The sequence below is a fragment of the Trichechus manatus genome, unplaced genomic scaffold, assembly GCF_000243295.1.
Source record: "Trichechus manatus latirostris isolate Lorelei unplaced genomic scaffold, TriManLat1.0 scaffold00017, whole genome shotgun sequence".
In the NCBI taxonomy this organism is placed as follows: Eukaryota; Metazoa; Chordata; class Mammalia; order Sirenia; family Trichechidae; genus Trichechus; species Trichechus manatus.
In genome coordinates, this window is record NW_004443953.1 from 19,423,667 (window position 1) to 19,446,236 (window position 22,570).

The 22,570-nt window shown below is 41.8% G+C and overlaps 1 protein-coding gene across 2 annotated transcripts in view; it reads right to left on the reverse strand.

Moving 5' to 3' along the window:
- The window catches only part of METTL24 (methyltransferase like 24), a 139,903-nt gene that overhangs the window by 99,463 nt on the left and 17,870 nt on the right, over positions 1–22,570 (reverse strand). The window contains exon 2 of one of the 2 annotated variants that reach the window (XM_023727652.1): positions 22,084–22,170. The exons of the other annotated variant lie outside the window; for it this stretch is intronic. The gene's annotated coding sequence lies outside the window, so the exon portion shown is untranslated. The remainder of the gene's footprint in view (positions 1–22,083; positions 22,171–22,570) is intronic. 2 annotated transcript variants of the gene reach the window in all.

Genomic DNA, 22,570 nt, shown 5'->3' on the forward strand with positions numbered 1-22,570 from the left:
ACAATGAAATACCATCACACCCCAGCATTACTGGCACGAATCAAAAACACTGGAAATAACAAATGTTGAAGAGGCTGCGGGGAGACTGGAACTCTTATGCACTGCTGGTGGGAATGCATAATGATACAACCATTTTGGAAAATGATATGGTGCTTCCTTAGAAAGCTAGAAATAGAAATACCATATAAGCCAGCAATCCCACTCCTAGGAATATGTCCTAGAGAAATAAGACCCATCCCACAAATAAACATATGCACACCCATCTTCATTGCAGCATTGTTCACAATAGCAAAAAGATGGAAACAACCTAAATGCCCAGCAACAGATGAATGGATAAACAAACTATGGTATATACACACGATGGAGCAGTATGCAACAATAAAGAACAATGATGAATCTGTGAAGCATCTCATAACATGGATCAAACTGGAGGACATTATGCTGAGTGAAATAAGTCAATCACAAATGGACAAATATTGTATAAGACCGCTACTATAAAAACTCAAGAAAAAGTTTACACACAAAAAGTAACAATCTTTGTTGGTTACAAGGGATGGGTCGGGGGGAATACTAAATAGACAATAGGTAAGTGGTAACTTTGGTGAAGGGTAAGACAGTACACAATACTGGGGAAGCCAGTACAACTTGTACAAGGGAAGGTCATAGAAGCTACATAGACACATCCAAACTCCCTGAGGGACTGAATTGCTGGGTAGAGGGCTGGGGGGACCATGGTCTTGGGGAACATCTAGCTCAATTGGCATAACACAGTTTTTAAAGACAATGTTCTGCATTCTACCTTGGTGAGTAGCGTCTGGGGTCTTCAAAGCCTGTCAGCAGCCGTCTAAGATACTCCACTGGTCTCACCCCTTCGGGAGCAAGGGAGAATGAAGAGAACAGGATACAAGGAAAAGATTAGTCCAAAGGACTAATGGACCATGGCTACCAAGGCCTCCACCAGACTGAGTCCAGTACAGCTAGATGGTGCCTGGCTAGCACCACTTACTGCTCTGACTGGGATCACAACAGAGGGTCTTGGACAGAGCTGGAGAAGGATGTAGAACAAAATTCTAACACAAAAAAATAAAGACCAGATTTACTGGCCTGACAGAGACTGGAGAAACCCCGAGGGTATGGCCCCCAGACACCCTTTCAGCCCAGTGGTGAAGTCACTCCCGAGGTTCACTGTTCAGTCAGGGTTGGACAGCCCCATAAAACCAAATGGGACTAATGGGCACAGCAGTCCAGGTACAAGGACTAGAAGGCAGGAGGGGACAGGAAAGCTGGTGATAGGGAACCCAAGGTTGAGAAAGGACAGTGTTGACATGTTGTGGGGTTGTTAGCCATTGTCACAGGGCAATATGTATACTGTTTAATGAGAAACTATTCTATTCTGTAAACCTTCATTTGAAGTAACAAAAAAAAAAAAAGAATTATCTATGTGAGATCAATTTGACAACAGCAACTCAAAAGTTTTGATGGGAAGCCTAGGGGGGAAGTGAGTTGAAGATAATGGTGATGGAATAATTTGGAAAAGGATAGTGAGAACAGCAGCACAATTGGAAGAATGTAATCGATGTCACTGAATTGTACATGTAGAAATTTTTGAAATGGTGTGTCTTTGGCTATGTATATTTTCACCAAAAAAGAAAAAAGGTCCTCCAAGGTCGAGAAGGGACAGTGTTGACATGTTGTGGGTTTGTTAACCAACGTTATGAAACAATATGCATACTGACTGTGTAATGAGAAAGTATTTGTTCCGTAAACCTTCACCTAAAATACAATAAAAAAAAAATTTAAAAACCGAAAAAAAGATTCTACTAAAAATTTTATTTTACTAAAAGCTAAAGCCAAAAGAAATCTTTTAAAATATTCTTTTTCCTGCTAGTCTACACTTATGCACATAACAGAAATAGATTAATTCAAAACTATAGCCCAAGCAAAACTGGTAGTGTTAAAAATAATAATAAACCCAGAAAACCAAGAGTTGATCCCGACTCATAGCGACCCTATAGGACAGGGTAGAACTGCCCCATAGGGTTTCTAAGGAGTGCCTGGTGGATTCAAACTGCCAACCTTTTGGTTAGCAGCCTGAGCTCTTAACCACTGCACCACTAGGGCTCCAAATAATAATAATAATGAAGAAAAAAAACAGACCCACTCATGACTTACAAAAGAGAGCTATCTATTCTGCCTTGTGCAAAAGCTTCCTTTGTCCTGAAATTTAGAGTAACAGCCTTTTTCTTCACAGGTAGCTGGCCACACCCATGAATGACCACACACAGCCCACACAGAAATCATCAAACTAAGAATGGTACTACCATCAGCCATATAAGTAATATTTATACAAACATTTTTATGTCTATTTTTTGTATAAAAACAAAATACATATAAGCTAAAAGAAGGTGTCTAATGGTGCATTCCTCTGTGTTTCAGTGCTACAGTTCTTTTTAGGATGAAACTGTAGGATGAGTAGTATAAACAATCAGCTTCTTTATCATGATGGAAAATTAGTAGAAAATTTGGGATAGTTCAATAAAGTTTCAATACTTCTAAATACACATTCCCACAGCCATGAAGATCCTGAAAGGTTTTAGAGCCAGTTTTTCCACTGGGAGAGATGGCTAACGATTGATTCTGTGCGTTATGGTTGTAACCATGGAAAAGAAGAAGGTTGTGAGTACTTGACTGAAACAAAACAATCCACTGAGCGTGTGTCAATGTGGGCTAAGCCTAAACTTTCTGGGAGAAAAAATTCAAAACAAGTAAAATATATTTATTTAGTAATTTTGCTGCAATTTTTTTACTAAGAGTATCTGTTAGTGGGCAGAAAACAATGACTGAAGGAAACTGCCTATTTCTTTTTAGAAGGAGGGGGGTTGTAGGAGTTGTTGGGGGCACAAAATGGAGTCTGAACAGAACATGAATCCTACAGCTGAGAGTTCATGAACATCAGCCACTCCATTGCTGGAATGGTCTTGGATGGTTGTGGTTTTTAGGCCTTCAGTCAATGTGACCAGGGGCTCTGAAAGTCTCTGGGGTGGCAGCTCACATGCTTTCCCCTCAACAGCCTCAGGAAATTGGTCTTTTTCTCACAGTCAGCACTGCCTCACAAACAGCAGGGGTCAATTACACATTTTATAGTGGCATTTAACATTCAGGTACCTAAAGCAAAAATTTTATTTAAAAAACAAAACTCAGTTTCAGTTCCAGGTAAGATGGAGTAAGCACACCCCACCTTGTCCCTCCACTGAATGAAGCAATAAAACCCGAATGGAATGCACAAAGCAGCTATTTGAGGAATCTGCAAAGTAAATAGTAGCAGGTAGATTGGGGAAGCAGAGCAGAATTCAAAGTACCATGAAACTGGCAGTGAGTTTACGACTTTTTTCTGCTAGTATCCCTCTGCCTGGACTCAAGGTAGCCAGACACCTGGTAGTGGACATAGTACAGAGAGAAATCTTCAGGAGAAGCCTTCTAGCTCAAGCTAAAGGAGCAGAAGGGGGTCTCCTAATGCTCAGAGTAAATGGGAGAAATCCTTCATTTTCCCTTTTTGTTTTCTTTCTCTGTTATTTGTACCCCAACCCCTAAACAATCCTATTGCGGCAGTAGAAATGACAGTGGGACCTGCAGGCACCTAAAACTCTATGGGAATGGACATTTTCTCTCCAATCAGAAGCTATTGCCCCAAGAGAATGGGGTGAAAAATTCCACTGATTTTTTTCTGTCTCTGTCCACTCTCAGCTTGGCCTTGGACTCAGGCACAGTCACGGGAAGTGTGCGGCAAAGCATGTGGCAGAGTGGGGTAATTAAAGCCCAAGCTTTGTGACTAGAGGGTCAAAACCACAGGGAACTGGAAAGTACTGAGGAATGCATGGAGAAGGAGGAACTCAGGAAAGTGACCCCATAGAGTTGTTTACGAAGACCTGGGCTCACCCCTGAGCTGCACATGCGAAGATCTAATCCTAGTTGGCGTAACAAAGACATTGAGAACTGAGCTAACAGATAGATGTCCACCCAGGTCCCAGACTGGCAACTGTGTGGCATGCATACAGGACAAATCTGAAAAGCACTGCAAAGGCTTTGAAAATGGAACTGATGTTCATATAACTAGCTGGAACATGCAGCCTGAACCCAGCCAGGTCAATTGCCTACTAAAACAAATATGTCAACATTCTCTACAGTATTTAAATAAAACTCCGAGTCTCATACATAATATGGAAAATGTCCAGGATACAATCCAGAACTCTTAGGCATATGAAGAACCAGGAAAATCTCAATTGGAATGGGAAAAGACAATTGAGAGATGCTAATGCAGAGATGACACAGACATTGGAATTACCTGACAAAGATAGATAATTTAAAGCTTCTATTATAAAAATACTCCAAGCAGTAAGGAGGAAAACTCTTGAGATTAATGAATGATAAAAAGTCTCAGCAAAGAAATAAAAGACATAAAGAAGAGCTAAATGAAAGTTTCAGAACTAAAAAATATAAAACAAACAAGCAAACAAAAAAAAACTCAGTGAATGGGCTCAATAGCAAAATGGATATGACACAGGAAAGAGTCATTGAACTTGAAGATAGATCAGTAGAAAGTATCCAATCTGAACAATGGAGAGAAAAAATGATTGGGAAAAGAAATGAAAAGAGCATCAATATCAAAAGGTCTAACACTTATGCCATTAGAGTTCCAAAGGGGGAGAAGAAAGAGTGCAGAGCAGAAAAATGTATATATTGAAAGAAACAATGGCTAAAAAATTATCAAACTTTGCAAAAGACATAAACCTACAACTTCAAGAAGCTCAGCAAACCCTAACCAGAAAAATCCAAAGAAATCCATGCTCAGACACATCATAAGCAAACTCCTGAAAACTAAAGACATCAACAAAAATAGCTGAGTCTATTAATCTTAACAGACCTGATACTGGGCAGGGTCAAAATGGCTAGGTAAGAAAGGTCAGAGCCAGCCCATCCCACAGAAGCCCTCATACCCTGAGGCCCCCTCCCTGTAACGGGCCAGTCCCACCTCTCCAAGCCCATCTGCTAAATGTCTCTGGGAGCAGACAGCACGCCGCATGCTGAAATCCAAATCCAGAGCAGCGTTTGGAATCCTTCCCCCATCAATCTGCCGCCTCTGCATCATTACACGGAATGTAGGCTGGGAGGCAAGGGAACCAGAAATCAAATCAACACTGACAAGAAAAAATGCACATAACTCAAGCAGGCCCTGATAGCTTTTAGGGAGAAATAAAAAATACAGGACAAGGAAGAATAAAAGCTCAGCTCTAGATTTATTTCTAAGTTATCCTGGTAAGTTGGAAAGAAGTGCCAAACAAATTTGAATTGGTTTTGTTCTTAAACCAATAACTTTAAATTCACCACAGTTTCTCTCTGTGTCAAAATAGTTCATATCTAGGTGAAACTGAAACACACCAGGGATGGCTGAGAGAAAAAAATATAATAAGGTTTTTATCATAGACAGTAGAAAGAGAAGCCAAATTCCTGGAGTAGAGCCAGTGAAATGCAGAGGTTCTTATTTGTTTTCATGATGTAGAAACTATACAATGTGGGGGTACATAGTAGGTACTCAAATGTCAAATGCATGATTTCATTGAGTTAACACGTCAACCAAGGAGCCTTGGTGGCGCAGTAGTTAAGCTCTTGGCTGCTAACCAAAAGGTCAAAGGTTTGAACCCACCAGTGGCTCTGTGAGAGAAAAGACAAAGCTATTTGCTCCTGTAAAGATTACAGCCTAGGAAACTCTATGGGGCAGTTCTACTCTGTCCTATAGGGCCGCTATGAGTCAGAACTAACTCGACAAACAACAACAGCATATGATGAAAAGAAGGAGGAGTTTTATTCATTGTGTAAAAGTAAGTTCATATGAGATTTCTCTCTCTCCCTCTCCCTCTCCCTTTTCCCCCTACCCAACATGCATGTACACCTTATTCAAAACATACAAGGTACTCAGATGTTCTGGGACTCAGAATCCTAGTAGCTTAACGTTGTCCTGAATCAACATCAGTCTGCTATGAGTCCATGGACTTAGTTCAGTCAGAAAACTTAACATCCCCCTAAAACATTTACCAGTTCCCAAAATATCAGCCTCTCGGGATGAAAGGTCTACAGTACCCTATAAACCCATTTCAAGGATGCTGGGAATCCTGAGTAGCTTCCAAAGCCAAAGGAAAACTGGAGTTAGCAGAGGGTGGGGAGAACAGAAAAGCCATCTGGAGGGAGGAGGAGGGGGCAGAAAGAGAAGCAGGAAAAAAGGGGGCAGGAGAAGAAAGAGATGGAGTTTTCTCCCTCAGTGTCTGCACTGAAATCTCCATATTCCTACAAGTTCACCTGGGACCCAGGGTTGTCCACGAGGGGCTCCTAGGGCCTCTGTCAGGGCTCTTAGCCCATGTCAGTGCTCTAACCTCATGTCAAACCACATGTCTCCTCTGTTGGTGCCCTCACCGTGACCCCGAGACTGTCTGGTCACATCCATGCAGAAGCCGCACTACCCAAAGATTCCACTCTCAGCCTTCTCTAGCCTCATCCATAGAAGAAAACCACAACCAGCTGTTTTCCTTGATAGTTTACCAACTAGTATACCAGTCTTCCTACTGAAAAAACGTCTATGTGCCCGGAAGTAGCATCTTTAAAGGGAGCCTCCTGCTTATCTCAGAGGCTGCCCAGGTTAAACTAGGGCCTTCTTGGCTAGGATCAGAGAGGAGGGGACTCATCAGGATTTGCTCCCCTGCCTTCCCTTCCTCTCCTTCCTTATCTCCCCTGAGTCACCGTTTCAGGCTGCTGAGCCCTTGACCTACCTGGCCTGGGGTTCTGTAGAGGAATATGCCCAGCACAATAAGGAGCATAAAGCCTTTCAATGGTAAAGCTCAGCACTGCTGAGGGTTTTACTGGGAGAGTGTTTCAGTTTTGCACTCTAAACAAGAAGTAACTTTACCACCAAAAAGAATTAAAATGTCCCACCCAGTCCACTGGTCTCATCCCTTCGGGAACAAGGGAGAATGAAGAGAACAGGATACAAGGAAAAGGTTAGTCCAAAGGACTAATTGTCCACAGCTACCAAGGCCTCCACCGGACTGAGTCCAGTACAGCTAGATGGTGCCCGGCTACCACCACTGACTGCTCTGACCAGGATCACAACAGAGGGTTCTGGACAGAGCTGGAGAAGGATGTAGAGCATAATACTAACTCACAAAAAAAAAAAGACCAGATTTACTGGCCTAAAGGAGACTGGAGAAACCTCGAGAGTATGGCCCCCAGACACCCTTTTAGCTCAGTGGTGAAGTTACCTCCGAGGTTCACGGTTCAGCCTGGAAGTGGACAGCCCCGTAAAACCAAATGAGACTAACGAGGTACAGGAGTCCAGTGACAAGGGCCAGAAAGCAGAAGGGGACAAGGAGGCTGGTGATAGGGAACCCAAGGTTGAATAAGGATATTGTTGATGTGTTGTGAGATTGTTAACCATTGTCATAGGGCAACATTTGTAGTAACTGTTAAATGAGAAACTATTTTGTTCTGTAAGCCTTCATCTTAAGTGAGAATAACAGCACAATTCGAAGAGCGTAGTCAATGTCACTGAACTGTGCGTGTAGAAATTTTTGAAATGGTGTTATCTTTGGCTATGTGTATTTTCACCAAACAAAAAAAGAGGTTGAGAAGTTAGAGGGTTAATATGTTGTGGGGTTGTTAACCAAGGTTATAAAACAACAAGTGTACTTCTGTTTCATGAGAAACTATTTGTTCTGTAAGCCTTCACCTAAAGTACAATAAAAAAAAAAAGTAAAAAAAAAAAAAGAATTTAATCAGCCCTCATCTCTATGATTATAATTGAATAAAATGAAACTGATAAAGACAAATAAAATAAAATAAAAAATAAATAAATAAATAAAATGTCCCACCCAGAGTCACCAAGTGCAAGAGAAGAGAGATCATGGCGGAAAAGAACGCATCCCAGGGCCACACAGAGCCTCTGAGACATGCAGTTGAAGCATCCAACAGTCACCTGAGGCTAACAAACAGAACAGCAGCCACAGGTAGCGCAGGATATCACCAGGAAGCAGAGCCTTCCTTGGAAATCAACTGTAGAGACTGGATGGTGCTTCAATAGTCTCCTTTGAGAAAGGACATAAGCAAGCAAGACATAAGCTACTCTCTCATGAGTAAGGCAGTTCAGGGTGGGTGGCAGGGAAAGAGCGAAGAGTGGGATCCAGTACCCCATCCAAGCCACACACCATTTACCACACGCTTAAAGGATATCACCAGTTTCCTGATGAGGCTGTCACATCCCATTGAATACAGGTCATTGTTGGTTGCACATAACTATGTATGTATGTAGGTAGGTAGGTATTTTCAGCATGCGTGCAATCATTATTAACTATTCTCATGTTCATATTGTCCATGTTTCATACTGTCATATTGTCCCCCTCTGGACCTCTTGATAGTAATATAGTACTTGGTAGCCAGCGTGAATCCTACCTGACAATTAGAGATAAGATCCTGGTTCCAGGACATTTCTTGCATGACTCAATATTTATGGAACATTTTTATGCCTGAATGCAGTATAAGTTATAGTGCCTGACAAGGAGAAGGAGCCCAGTAAGTGTTTCTTTTTAATCTGTGGGAAGCGGCAAGCAGTGTAAGGCAAGGTAGACAGAGTAGGCTGGACTCCTCTGGAACCAAAAGCACTTAAGCCTCAAACCTAAATGGAAGGAAATCTCGATAGTCTTTATCACCAAGTGGCCCTTTTCAGGAGCATGAAGAATTGCTGAAGGAAGCAGGCCTCTTCAGAGGCCAATTATTTTTGGGTTTGCCACTATGTGACTCTCTAGACTCAGGGTTCTTGGTGAGAGGGAGTAAGAATCTCCAAGGTTAGAAGTCAGGCTGCCAGGGGTAACAGCTGACCCGGGCCCAGTCCCCTTCCCCCATTTCAGACTGGAAATAACAAGAGTATAGGGGAAAACTTGTGCAAATAAACATAACAGATCTAAGCTGACAAAATGTGACCATATTTCTTAATTATATGAGAAAGGATAACGAATATTCCTTGCATTAAAGAAAAACAAACTTCCTTCCACAAGGGGGGAACTTAAAAAAAAAAAAAGTTCCAGAATACACAAACTATTTTTAGCTTTAAATTTTACTTGTTTCAAGTTTGTAGAGAATCATTGTACTGAAAGAGACCTTAAGGATGATCTAGACCTACCCCTTCATATAACTGAAGAAAATGAGACTCAGAGAGGCAAACTAACATACCATAGTCATAGGCAGGAGGTGGGAGGGATGGGACTAGGACTCAGGCATCTAGACCACTAGTCCCAGGCTTGCTCTGCTACACCATGCTGCTTCCAGCCCAGGTCTCAGAGGTTTTGCCTGAGCCCTGGTGGTGCAATAGTTAAGCACTCGGCTGTTAACCTAAAGGCTGGTGGTTTGAATCCACCCAGCAGCTTCGCGGGAGAAAGACCTAGCAATCTGCTCACGTAAAGATTACAGCTAAATTATGACAAATCCGATCAGCGTCTAATCTCTAAAATCTACAAGATACTGCAAAACCTCAACAACAAAAAGGTAAACAACCCAATTAAAAAATGGGCAAAGTATATAAACAGGCACTTCACCAAAGAAGACATTCAGGTGGCAGCAGACACATGAAGAAATGCTCATGATCATTAGCCATTAGAGAAATGCAAATCAAAACTACAATGACATACCATCTCACCCCAACAAGGCTAGCATTAACCCAAAAAACACAAAATAATAAATGCTAGAGAAGTTGTGGAGAGACTGGAACACTTATACACTGTTGGTGGGAATGCAAAGTGGTAGAACCACTTTGGAAATCGATTTGGCACTTCCTTAAAAAGCTAGAAATAGGAGTACCATATGATCCAGCAATTCCACTCCTTGGAATATATCCTAGAGAAGTAACAGCCGTCACACGAATAGATATATGCACACCGATGTTCACTGCAGCACTGTTCACAATAGCAAAAGGATGGAAACAACCTAGGTGCCTATCAACGGACGAATGGATAAACAAATTATGGTATATTCACACAGTGGAATACTAAGCAATGATAAAGAACAATGATGAATCCGTGGAACATCTTATAACATGGAGGAATCTGGAGGGCATTATGCTGAGTGAATTTAGTCAGTCACAGAGGACAAATATTGTATAAGACCACGATTATAAGAACTCAAGAAAAGGTTTAAACACAGAAGAAAACATTATTTGATGGTTATGAGGATGGGGAGGGAGGGTGAGGGTTATTCACTAACTAGATAGTAGACAAGAATTTTCTTAGGTGAAGGGAAGGACAGCACACACTACAGGGGAAGTCAGCACAACTGGACTAAACCAAAAGCTAAGAAGTTTCCTGAATACAATCAAATACTTTGAGGAACAGAGTAGCAGGGGTAAGGGTCTGGCGACCATGCTTTCAGAGGACATCTAAGTCAATTGGCATAACAAAGTTTATTAAGAAAATGTTCTGCATCCTACTTTGGTGAGTGCCTTCTGGAGTCTTAAAAGCTAGCAAGCGGCCATCTAAGATGCATCAATTGGCCCCAACCACGTGAAGTAAAGGAGAATGAAGAACACCAAAGACACAAGGAAAGTATTAGCCCAAGAGACAGAAAGGGCCACATAAACCAGAGACTTCATCAGCCTGAGACCAGAAGAACCAGATGGTGCCCGGCTACCACCAATGACCACCCTGACAGGGAACACAACAGAGAGTCCCTGATGGAGCTGGAGAAAGGTGGGGTGCAGAACTCAAATTCCAGTAAAAAGACCAGACTTAATGGTCTGACTGAGACTGGATGAACCCCAGAAAGCATGGCCTCTGGACTCTCTGTCAACCCAGAACTATAATAATTCCCGAGGCCAACTCTTCAGACAAAGATTGGACTGGACTATGGGACATAAAATGATACTCGTGAAGAGTGTGCTTCTTAGCTCAAGTAGATACATGAGACTAAATGGGAAGCTTCTGTCTGGAGGTGAGATGAGAAGGCGGAGAGGGTTAGGAGCTGGTTGAATGGATGCAGGAAATCAGGGGTGGAAAGGAGGAGTGTGCTGTCATAGTATAGGGAGAGCAGTTAGGGTCACATAACAGTGTATGAATAAATTTTTGCATGAGAGACTGACTTGAATAGTAAACTTCCACTTAAACTACAACAATTAAAAAGAAAAAAGAAAGATTTACAGCCAAGAAAACCGTATGAAGTAATTTTACTCAAGTCACATGGGGTCACTATGAGTTGGAATCGACTCAATGGCACCCAACAACAACATATCTAGATTTCCTGTTTGCAATGCAGACATTACAACTTTGATTCCCAGGTGAAAACCACAGTGGTAATTTCGTGCTGAAACACACTCACAGATGCAATGGGTAACAAATTTGTGAAACCCTTCATCTGTAAAATGCATAACACACTAAAAGATTTGCCAGGAAATGTCATGGATGACGAGTCCTTACTGAGTAAAAAAGGAGGATTAGAATATGTCAGGCAGGGTAAGGGATTCAGGTCTTTCTGATGAACGGCAATAGTACACGTAAGTAGAGACAGCAGAAGCAGATTAATCAAGAAGCAAGGTACACATGGGCTTCATTTTGCTTACTTACTAACCTGTAGTACAAGGATGTGGTGAAAAACAGGTGAAATTGTGCACTACAGATTAGTAAGTAAGCACAAGCAAGCCCGTGCATGCCTTGCTTATTGTGTAATCCGTCCCTGAGAGACAGGGTCAGCCTAAATCCCTGAATGACAGCAACAAGCAGAGACCTGGCCTCTCACCCCCACCAACCCACATTCGACATGTAGCATGAATGAGAAATCAGTGTGTGCTATCTTAATCCACCGAAATTTGGAGGGTGTTTGTTACTGCAGCATAATCTAATCCATCCTGACCCATGCAAGCACCTAAACCAAAAAACTAAACCGATTGCCATCAAATCCAACTCATGGCAACCCCATGTGATGCAGAGTAGAACTGCTCCATAGAGTGTTCTTGTCTGTAATCTTTATGAAAACAGAGATCGCCAGGCCTTTCTTCTATGGTGCCACTGGGTAGGTTCAAACCACCAACCGTTAGCTAGAGCCAAGTGTAAGCCATTTATACCATCTGGGGAAAGCACCTAAAAGGACTCAATAAAAGATGGTTATCATTATTATAAAGGAACCCTGGTGGCACGATGGCTAAGCACTCGGCTGCAAACCAAACGGTCGGCGGGAGAAAAACTTGTTAGTCTGCTTCCGTAAAGATTACAGCCTTGAAAACCCTATGGGGCAGTTCTACTCTGTCCTATAGGGTCACTATGAGTTAGAATTGACTTGATAGCAACAGGTTTATCAACATTATAAACCCATCCCTTCCCAATGCCACAACATCAGGAACTGAATGTTAGGCTAGAACAGACCATTGGTCTTTTGGGGAGATTCTTGGATAGGAAAAGAAAAGAAATGCAACCAAAGACAACTCACTGCCAAGATAAGAGTCAGAGAAGCTAGGAAATGCTCAGATAAAGGCCATAAGGAAATTGTGATTATAAAACAAATCCTACCCTCTAGCCTGTTTTCCTAATTGCACCCTGTCCCTGACATACTGTGTCAAACCTTTTTCCTCCTACCCAGAATTGTCTCCCTCATTCACTATGTCAGTTCCACTTTGACTTATCTGCCAGGGTCCAGTTTTAGTTCCACATACTGTTACTGTTGTTGGGTGCTGTTGAGTCAATTTTGACTCCTAGAGACCCCATGTGACAGACTGCCCCATAGGGTTTCCTAGGCTGTAATCTATAAGGTCGCTATAAGGTCGCAATGAGTCAGAGTCAACTCAGCAGCAGCAACGGGTTTGGTTTTGATTTTGAATCTTTATGGGAGCAGATTGCCAGGTCTTTTCTCCCAAGGAGCTGCTGGGCCCTGGGTCTGAACCACCAACCTTTAGGTTAGCAGCAGAGCACTTAACCGTTGCACCACCAAGGCTCCTATAGTCACACATACTTTCCTAAAATTTCCTGATCACTCAAGCCTAACCCAATCTCTGATCAAGCTCTTAACATGTGCAAAATAGACTCTGAAAGGTAGATGCTTCAGCAATTATTGTCTGTTCTTCTTATTTTATACCTGTTCAAACGTTTGGTATAATCTGTTTCAAGTGTGTCAATCTTGTTTCTCTAACTAGACTACAAACCTTGTGAGAACACCACATTTTTTCCTTCTCTGACAGTCCCCCACAGAAATGATTCCAAGGGACATTTTTACATTGACTTAAATGCCAGGGAGGAAAGAACATTAATTCTTATGATCGACGACAATTTCTTTCATTACTTTGAAAGAAAGGAAGCTTCATTAGCCAGGCTTTATACTAATGCATTAACCTAGCTAAATATAAATACTATTTATTTATTTAGGTGGACATAAATTATTATAAACCCCTAATGTCTTTGATTGAGTTTTGTTCAAATTAAGACAAAAACCAGAGACGACAAAGCATCTCACAGGAACTGAGAGAAACTTTAAGAAAGCATTTTTGAGAATTTAAAACACTTCATTAAAAATTAGCTTTTGTTTTGATAGATAAAAAGGTTAATAATTATTTACCTGCCAGTTATAAAATTTAAGCTAAATCTGTACATAGTCTTCATCTTGAAATCTGATCTAAACAGTTTTTTCCCCCAAATCTGTTTGTTAAGAAGAGCAAAGAGCTTTTCTGTAATATTCAAAGTTTTTCATAATTCCAAACACTGCTGATCTGTAACCTTGAAACAATAAATATTTGTTCCTGGAAATTATATTCATTAAATGTAGGAAGAATTGTTCAGAAAAATGTCAAAATGTTTGTCATGGGAGGTCGATCCGCTAAGCCTTGCAGAGATTAACCTGATGATCATCACTGCTTCCATTTAGTTCTAATCATTAACCTACATAACAATGCTGTGCAGATTCCCTTAAAATCAAGTAAATGCATTCCTCTCTGTAATAGGAATTTATTTTACAAATAAAGTAGTCCCCACATACTTTAAGGAGCCCTGGTGGTGAAAACAGTTAAGGGCTCAGCTGCTAACCGAAAGGTTGGTGGCCTGAATGACCCAGTGGCTCCACCGGAGAAAGACGGGGCTATCCACTTCCTTAAAGATTACAGCCAAGAAAACCCTCTGGGGCAGTTCTACTCTGTCACATGGGGTCGCTGTGAATTGAGATTAACTTCACAGCACCCAACAACAACATACTTTAAAACGTGGTTAGAGACGTGGGGGTGGGGAGGTCAGAGAAAGAAACTTGCCCCCCAGGCACAAGTCCAAGGGGGTGCCAGACCGGCGCAGAATGGCATTTCCAGGCGCCACAAATGTGAAAGGCACCTGACTGGGGCAGCCGGGCAAGAAGGGGTAAGGCGTTTCTGCTAACTTGTCATTGCTATCAATGTCTATTCGTCTTGAAATAGGGGGGCGGGGGTGTGGCGGGTGTGCAATTTAGAGACTGTCCCTGGGCGCTCGAATGGGGGCCCGCAACTTAGAGATCGCCCCTCGGCACTCCTCACCCTCACTAGACCTCGGAAAGTGGTGCACAATCATGATTTTCTTCTACAAGTATTATAATAGAAGCACTCTTAACCTACTTCTACAAAACCAGTTTGCCAGATTAACTGACGCTCTGCATTTTTTCCACCTGTGCACTTCGGCAGCCAACAGTTTAGTTGGTTTTGTTCCCAAATCAGTTTATGTCAGTTGTACACGTTATTGAAATTATACAATTTAAACGAAAACTAGGTAAACCGATGATATCTGCACACAGAAGGAAAAAGGGTTCTCTTTCTTATACAAACCAAATAGAAGAAAGGTAGGTGCTATTTTTAAACACTGTTGCATTAAGTACGGATTAAGCAACTGTTAAAGAGAATAACAAAGTCACTAAAATCTAGAGGCGTTCTGCACACAGTCTGCCTCACAACTGTCAAGTTCTTGCTCCACTTTGAAGAAGCCGAAACTGGAAATGGTGGCAGATGCCCTGTACGTGGACTTTTGCAAGAAAGACCAGAACTCCAGACAAAGGCCCATACTCACAACAAAAGATTGGCAAATGAATGTACCTGTATATGTTTTAAGGTCAAATAGAGTGTTTATGTGCACATTTTTGTGATTCACTGCTTCAGCCACGTTTTAAAATAACCAATTACTGCAAACCAGTGACTCTGGATATGAGGCTTCTACTCAGCTTGCTAATTAAATGGTTATAAAGATTACATAACTGCATGGTTAGAGACACTACAATGTTACTGATCACCTTAGAAGGATCCTAGATAATGTCAGTGTGCATCTGCAGGAATATAAAATAAAGCAGGGCTGTGGACTGGGCAGCAGACTAGAAGAGACACCCATGACATCTTTTGTATTTATTTTCTCAAGAAGCTATGAATTTCTCTGCCTTTAAAAATATTTTTAGCATCCACCATCTTTACAGCATACAGCAGGAATTTGTTTACAAATGAAATAATGGGAAAATCAACAGCAGGGAGGAGCCATCGGTTACTAATCTGAAAACAAAACATGGCCATTTTTCTAGGGGTAGGAGTCCCTGGGTGGTACAAATAGTTAACATGCTCGTCGGCTAACCAAAAGGTTGGAGGTTCAATCCACCCAGAGGTGCCATGGAAGAAAGGCCTGGCAGTCTATGTCTGAAAAATCAGCCATTGAAAACCATATGGATCACAGTTCTACTCTGACACATATGGGGTTGCCATGGGTCAGAGTCAACTCAACAGCAACTGGTTTTTTCTTCAAGGTGTAGCTTAAGAAGACCAAGGAGAGCAGAACTGGTCATCTGGAGGATCACACATCCTAGCACCCTAGAGTAGATAGCTAGGCCAGGCCTGAGGTGTCTCAACTCTACAGCTGTGCACCAGGACTCTGGGCTCCACCTGAGAGCCCAGACAGCCAGGAGAGAAAAACCCATCACACTGAAGCAGCCCTTAGTTAAAAGTGAACACCAGTTATTGATGTGTCTCTGGGTGGCACAAATGGTGACGCACTCGATTCCTAGCTGAAAAGTTGTCAGTTGGAACCTGTCTTAGTCATCCAGTGCTGCTACAACAGAAATACCACAAGTGTATGGCTTTAACAAAGATAAATTTATTTCTTCACAGTAAAGTAGGCTAAAAGTCCAAATTCAGGGCATCAGCTCCAGGGAAAAGCTTTCTCTCTCTGTTGGCCTTCTCATCAATGTTCCCCTGGACTAGGAGCTTCTCTGCGCAGGGACCCCGGGTTCAAAGGACATGCTCTGCTCCTGGCACTGCTTTCTTGGTGGTATGAGGTCCCCCTGTCTCTCTGCTCACTTCTCTCTTTTATATCTCAAGAGATGGCCTCAGGACAGAATCCAATCTTGTAGACTGAGTCCTGCCTTACTAACACAACTGCCACCCATCCTCCCTCATTAACATCATAGAGGCAGGATTTACAACATACAGGAAAATCACATAATACCAGGAATCATGGCCCAGCCAAACTGATACACACATTTTTGGGGGGACATAATTCAATCCATGACAGAACCCATCAGAGGCACCTAAGAAGACAGGCCTGGTGATCTGCTTCTGAAATGTCACAGCCTTGAATACCCTATGGAGCAATTCACACATGGGACTGCCATGAGTTAGAACTGATTCCAGGACAACTAAGAACAACAACCCCAAGTTTGGGAATCAACTATCCTGATCATAATTGCTCATGTCTTAACCTGGGGCTCATTCCTCCCTGCAGGCAGCGGTCCTTCACAGGAGGCCTAGAGTAGGTGAGGCTGAAGTATCTGTACTCTGAAAAGTCCTAGGAATGATTCTGATCCATCTTGAATAAAGAATTTAGGGCTCCATGAGTTCATGAATTCCTTGAAATCAACTGCAAACATTTGTGTGTGCATGCAAACGTACAGTATTTTGGGACACTTGTCCATAGCTTCCATCGAATTGCTTTCATCAAATTTTTGTAACTCAGAAAAATGTTAAGAACCACTGTTCTGAACTCAATTCAAGTTCAACCCACCCTGGTTATCCACACCCACTCAGACCCAGTTACTGTCAAGTTAATGGCAACTCATGGCAACCCCATGTGTGGCAGAGTAGAACTGGGCTCCATAGGTTTTCCAGTGGCTGACTTTTCGAAAGTAGACTGCCAGGCCATTCTTCTGAGGTACCTCTGGATGAACTTGAACCTCCAACCCTTCAGTTAGCAGCTGAGAACATTAACCATTTGCACCACCCAGGGACTCCAGTTATTTACATACTCTGGAGGAAATCTGAGATGAATAAGAATATAATCATTCCCTGTACAGAGCGTTCCTGTTGGATTTCTCTTTTTCTCTCTAGATTGTTTTTTCCTCCAAACTCCAATCTGTTCCTATTTCATCACTTCTATTTTTAAGTTGAAAAATGTTGGTTCCAAAATAATCACAATCTAAGAACTCATCGGATAAAAGAAAACAGCAAATTAAATTTCCAATTTCCCTTTATCCCACTTTCACCACTCCTGTATGGTTTTGTTATTAACACATTTAAAAAAAAAAAAAAAAAAACCTCAAGAGCACTTTGTCTGTGTTTCCTATCAAGTTAATGACTTGACCAAAGGGACATGTCTCTATTTTAATTACCAGCATTCTAACTTGCCTATGTTTTTCAAATAATAAATTATACACATAGGTAGTACTCTTTCTCCTGTTACTTATCTCGACACATCGCCATAACAAGGTAGGATACGATGCTGTGTGAGTTAAACAGGCTGCAATCTGTGCTGATGGTTGGGTTTTATAAATAAGAACATTCCCTCTCCAGGAATAAGGCCCAGGCATTTAGATTTTCCAAAACAACTCTCTGTATCCAGGGCACCCAAATAAATTCAAACACTCCAGTTTCAAAACTGATGTCACTCTCTGCTCCTGACTGAGGTTCCTCTGAGTGCACATTAGTTAAATATGTCTTCCCTTTTTTTTTTTTAATATTTCTGTGTAAAATGAAATATTCACTATTGAAAAGAACATGCCCTCTCATAATTATATAATCAGTTCAAATTTGTACTTAAGCAATGCTAAAGCATACTTGAAATTCCAACCTGACAAAATAGCTAAAATTGAGCTTTAAAATATACTAGTTGGTTTGGAAAATATCTAAGAAGCCTTAATATCAAACCTGAAATCTACAGTAATCAACATATTCTTGTCTGAGACCCAGATTTCAGCATAGAGTAGAAATAGCACTAAATCTGACCTCAGATGACCTGGGTTATAATTGTGATTTATCTTGAGCAAGTAATTTAACCAGATTCCCTCTTGGTGGAATGGAGATAATATCTCATAAAGCTATTATGAGGACCACATGGGATGACAACAGAGCAAGCTTTTGTTTGCTGAGAAGAGCTGTATAAAAGCAAGGTGTTGGTGTAACATTGTTCTCTCTAACACAAATGTCCTCCAAACTATATAGGATGCTTCTTGCACCCAAGTTATTACTGATGAAGTGACAAGAGTCGTATGACAAGAGAATGAAAGAAAGAAGTACCAAGGAAGCTGACGTTCTAAGCAGAACAAGAATTCACCAATATAAGAGGTGCCATGGGCTGACAGATGGTTGACCACATCCTTTGGCAGATTTCTGGTGTTCTGTCTCATGTTTTATGCAAAAAATTGATGCTCTAGGCCAGCAAGCACAGGGCAAAGGCAGCTTAATATTCTCCCCTATTTGGCAAACAACAAGCTCCTGGGTTCCTAATGCAGGGCTGTGCGTGTCTGACTGTGCTATGCATCTGCCAGACCTGGTAGCCATTGGGAGGGTGAGCACCATGACGTTTACCAGTAGCCAGGCGACCACTCCTGAGGGGCCAAGCCAGTTGTTACCTAAAGAAGCAAACATATGGGCTCTGCTGAGCACTCCCATGCTCATCAGTGAGCACTACCGGTCTTGGGTCCCAGGGTCTCTCACAGTTCATTTATCTTTATCTGAACAGAGTATGGCTTGTAGTTTCACACTTGTCATTCATTCCATGGCCTTCTAGGCATTCTTATTCTTTGTTGTTTTTCTAAATTGATATATAAATTTTAAAAATGTACAATTCAGTGGCTTTTAGTATATTCACAAGGTTGTGCAACCATTACCACTATCTAATTCCAGAACATTTTCATCACCCCAAAAAGAAACCCTGTACCCATTATCAGTCACTCCCCATTTGCCCCTCCCTCCAGCCCCTGGTAACCACTAATCTGCTTTCTGTCTCTATAGATTTGCCTAGTCTGGACATTTCATATAAATTGAATCATAGCATGTGGTCTTTTGTAACTGGCTTCTTTCATTTAGCACAATGTTTTCAAGGTTCATCCATGTTGCAGCATGTACCAGGACTTCGTTCCTTTTTATGACCAAATAATATTCCCTTGTATAGATATACCATCCTTGGTTTATCCATTCACCATTTAATGGACATTTGGATTGCTTCCACTTTTTAGCTATTATGAATAATACTGCTATGAACATTTGTGTACAACTTTTTGTGTGAACATTTGTTTTCAATCCTGTTGAGTATACACCCACGAGTGCAACTGCTGGGTCATTTCTGGGCACTCCTGAACCCTTGTGGTCATGTCAGCACCCCTGTGTGAGCTCATTTCCACGGCAGACAGAAAGAAAAATAGTTTACCAGGGACTCCAAAATTCAAAGGAGGAAATGAAGACATGCATGAAGGAAAAAAAAGAGGTTCTGCATATAGCAACATATTGCTATTCTCAAAATTGTTGTTAGCTGCTATTGAGTCAGCCCCAAACTCATGATGATCCCATGCACAGGGGACAGGACCACTGTGATCCATAGGGTTTTCAGAAGTAAATCACCAGGACTTTCTTCCTGGAAGCTCTGCTGAAACCTGTTTAGCTTCATAGCAACATGCAAGCCTCCACTGACAGACAAGTAGTGGCTGCACTTGAGGTACAAAGACCAGGAATCGAACTCCGGTCTCCCATACGGAAAGCAAGAATTCTACCACTGAATCACCACTGCCCTCACTCTCAAGATCCCACTAATAATATATTTCCCCTATACACACTAGGTCCCTAAGTGGCACAATGGTTTACGCTCATCTACTAACCTAAATGTTGGCAATTTGTACCCACCTAGCGCTGCCATGGAAGAAAGGCCTGGTGATCTGCTTCTGTAAAGATAACAACCAAGAAAACCCTGTGGGGCAGTTCTGTAACACATGGGGTCGCCATAAGTCAGAATCGACTCAATGGCAATGGTTTGGTTTTTGATACATAATGTGGTAGCGGCCATGGTTTGGATGAAGAGATCAGCACTGGACCTAAAGTGGCATAATCCTCCTAGTAGGATGAACAATCAACATGCAATGGGTGCTTACTACGTTTGAGGCACTGTGCTGAGCACACTATATAGATTGTCTAATAGTAGAGAGGAGCCCTGTGGCATAGTGGTTAAGAGCTGGACTGCTAACCAAAAGATCAGCAGTTCAAATCCACCAGCCACTCTTTGGAAACCCAATGGGGTAGTTCCTACTCTGTCCTATAGGGTTACTATGAGTCAGAACTGATTTGACAGCACCTAAAAACAACAACAACAATAGTAGAGAGGATGGGGGAAACATGATTATTAAAAACACTGATTAAGGCCAATTCTGCTTTCTGCCAGAGTGGCATAATTCATCTCTAAGCCAGGTCAGCCAGTGTGGTGTAATTCAAAGGACAGGGAAAAATAGAGGAAGATAAATTGCCTGAGTAAGAAAACTACATATGTTTGAGATTTGTTTTCTGGAAGCTCAAGAGAGTAGGTCAGGGAATGAGGAGGTTTGAAGGCTTGAAAATGGAAGAAAGGGACTGATGTGTGGATAAGAGAGAGGGCAGACAATACGGCAGAAGCCTAAGATAAGAAGAGAGCCAGTGAGAAATCCCCAATGGCTGAGAAACCCTTAAGTAATCAACTTTAAGCTGATTTGTTTGAATCCCTCCATTATTCTGAGGCCTTCAGGAAGGTCTTGGGTTGGTGTCACTCTGGGGGATGAAAGAAGTGGGCAGTGTACAGCAGAGAAGAGAAAGCAGTGGCTGGAAGTAAAACACTGAGCTAGGACCTGGAATTCAAGAGAGAGAGGATCAGAAAATATAAGCCCCAGACGTTATCAGAATAGTGAGGGAAACGGAAGGTACTGGACTTCACATAGCACTGGACTTGAGCTATTTGAATTTAAGTGTCAAGGGAATAGGTGACCATAGAACCTAAAAGAGATGGGGTCATCTGGCTTTCATAATATAATCTGCCCAACAACCCTATAGTTGTGTTAGAAAAGGGGGTTAACATACAGCAGTAAAGCAAAAGCAAGCTGTAAGCCACTTCAATGTTCACTTCCTGGCAATGGCCTCATGACAAAGACCCTGAAGACTTTATGGTGACATTCCCATGAATGGTTAGAGTATCAAAATATTTTCTCAGTGTCCCTGTTGGAAGTTTAGAACTGTTCTTCTCATGCTGCATATGGGAAAACTCTAGCACAAGAGTCTCATAGACTTGACTCGGGTCCACTGCAGGTTAGTGGTCAGCCCCACCTGGAATGGTCACAGGTGGCCCTTGAAGCTACTTCTACAGCAGGGATCAGCAAACCTTTCATGTAAAGAGCCACCTAGAAAATGTCTTGGGCTTTGTGAGACAAGAGACAAAACTGAGGATATTATTTAGGTACATATGAAACGAGAGAAAACACGTTTCCACAAAATTTTTGATGAAATTCAAAAAATATAATAATTTAATAATAATAATATAATTTACCACAATATTTTGTAATATATGTCTACTTATGAGAAGAATTGCATTTTTTGGCTAACACTTTGCTTCACTGGAGTTCAAAGTTAGTGTTCCCTAACATCAAATTGACTACAAAAGTTCATCTGTAAAAACCTTTCTGAGCTCATGAGCCATACAAAGGCAGGTGCAGGCCAGATGTGAACCATGATTTCTGTCCTGTAGTCACCATTGTCTGAAGGAAAGTCAAAGCTCCAACCCAAGAGTCTGTAGAGTGTCATACCTTGATCCAGAGATTAGAGATCTGGAAGGGACTTTGGGTTACCACTTCAAAGATTCATAAGTTCCTCGAATCCATCAGTCTAGTACCCTAGTAATACAAATAAACATTATTTCAGCCAGTATTTTCTGTAGCCCTGATGGCGTAGTGGTTAAGTGCTCAGCTGCTAACCAAAAGTTCAGCGGTTTGAATCCACCAGCTGCTCCTTGGAAACCCTATGGGGCAGTTCTACTCTGTCCTATAGGGTCACTATGAGTTGGAATCGACTTGATGGTAATGGGTTTGGTTTTTTTTTGGTACTATATGCCAGGCACTATCACAGACATTGGGTATATAATGGTGAGCAAGACGGATGAGCTCTTTGCCTTCATGGTGGATGAGAGAGCAAACGAGAATTAAAGAAAGAAGAACATAACAGTGTCAGTGCTATGGAGAAAATAAGGTAATAGGAAGAGCGACTAGGGGGTAGGGAGCTACTTAAGATAAAGCA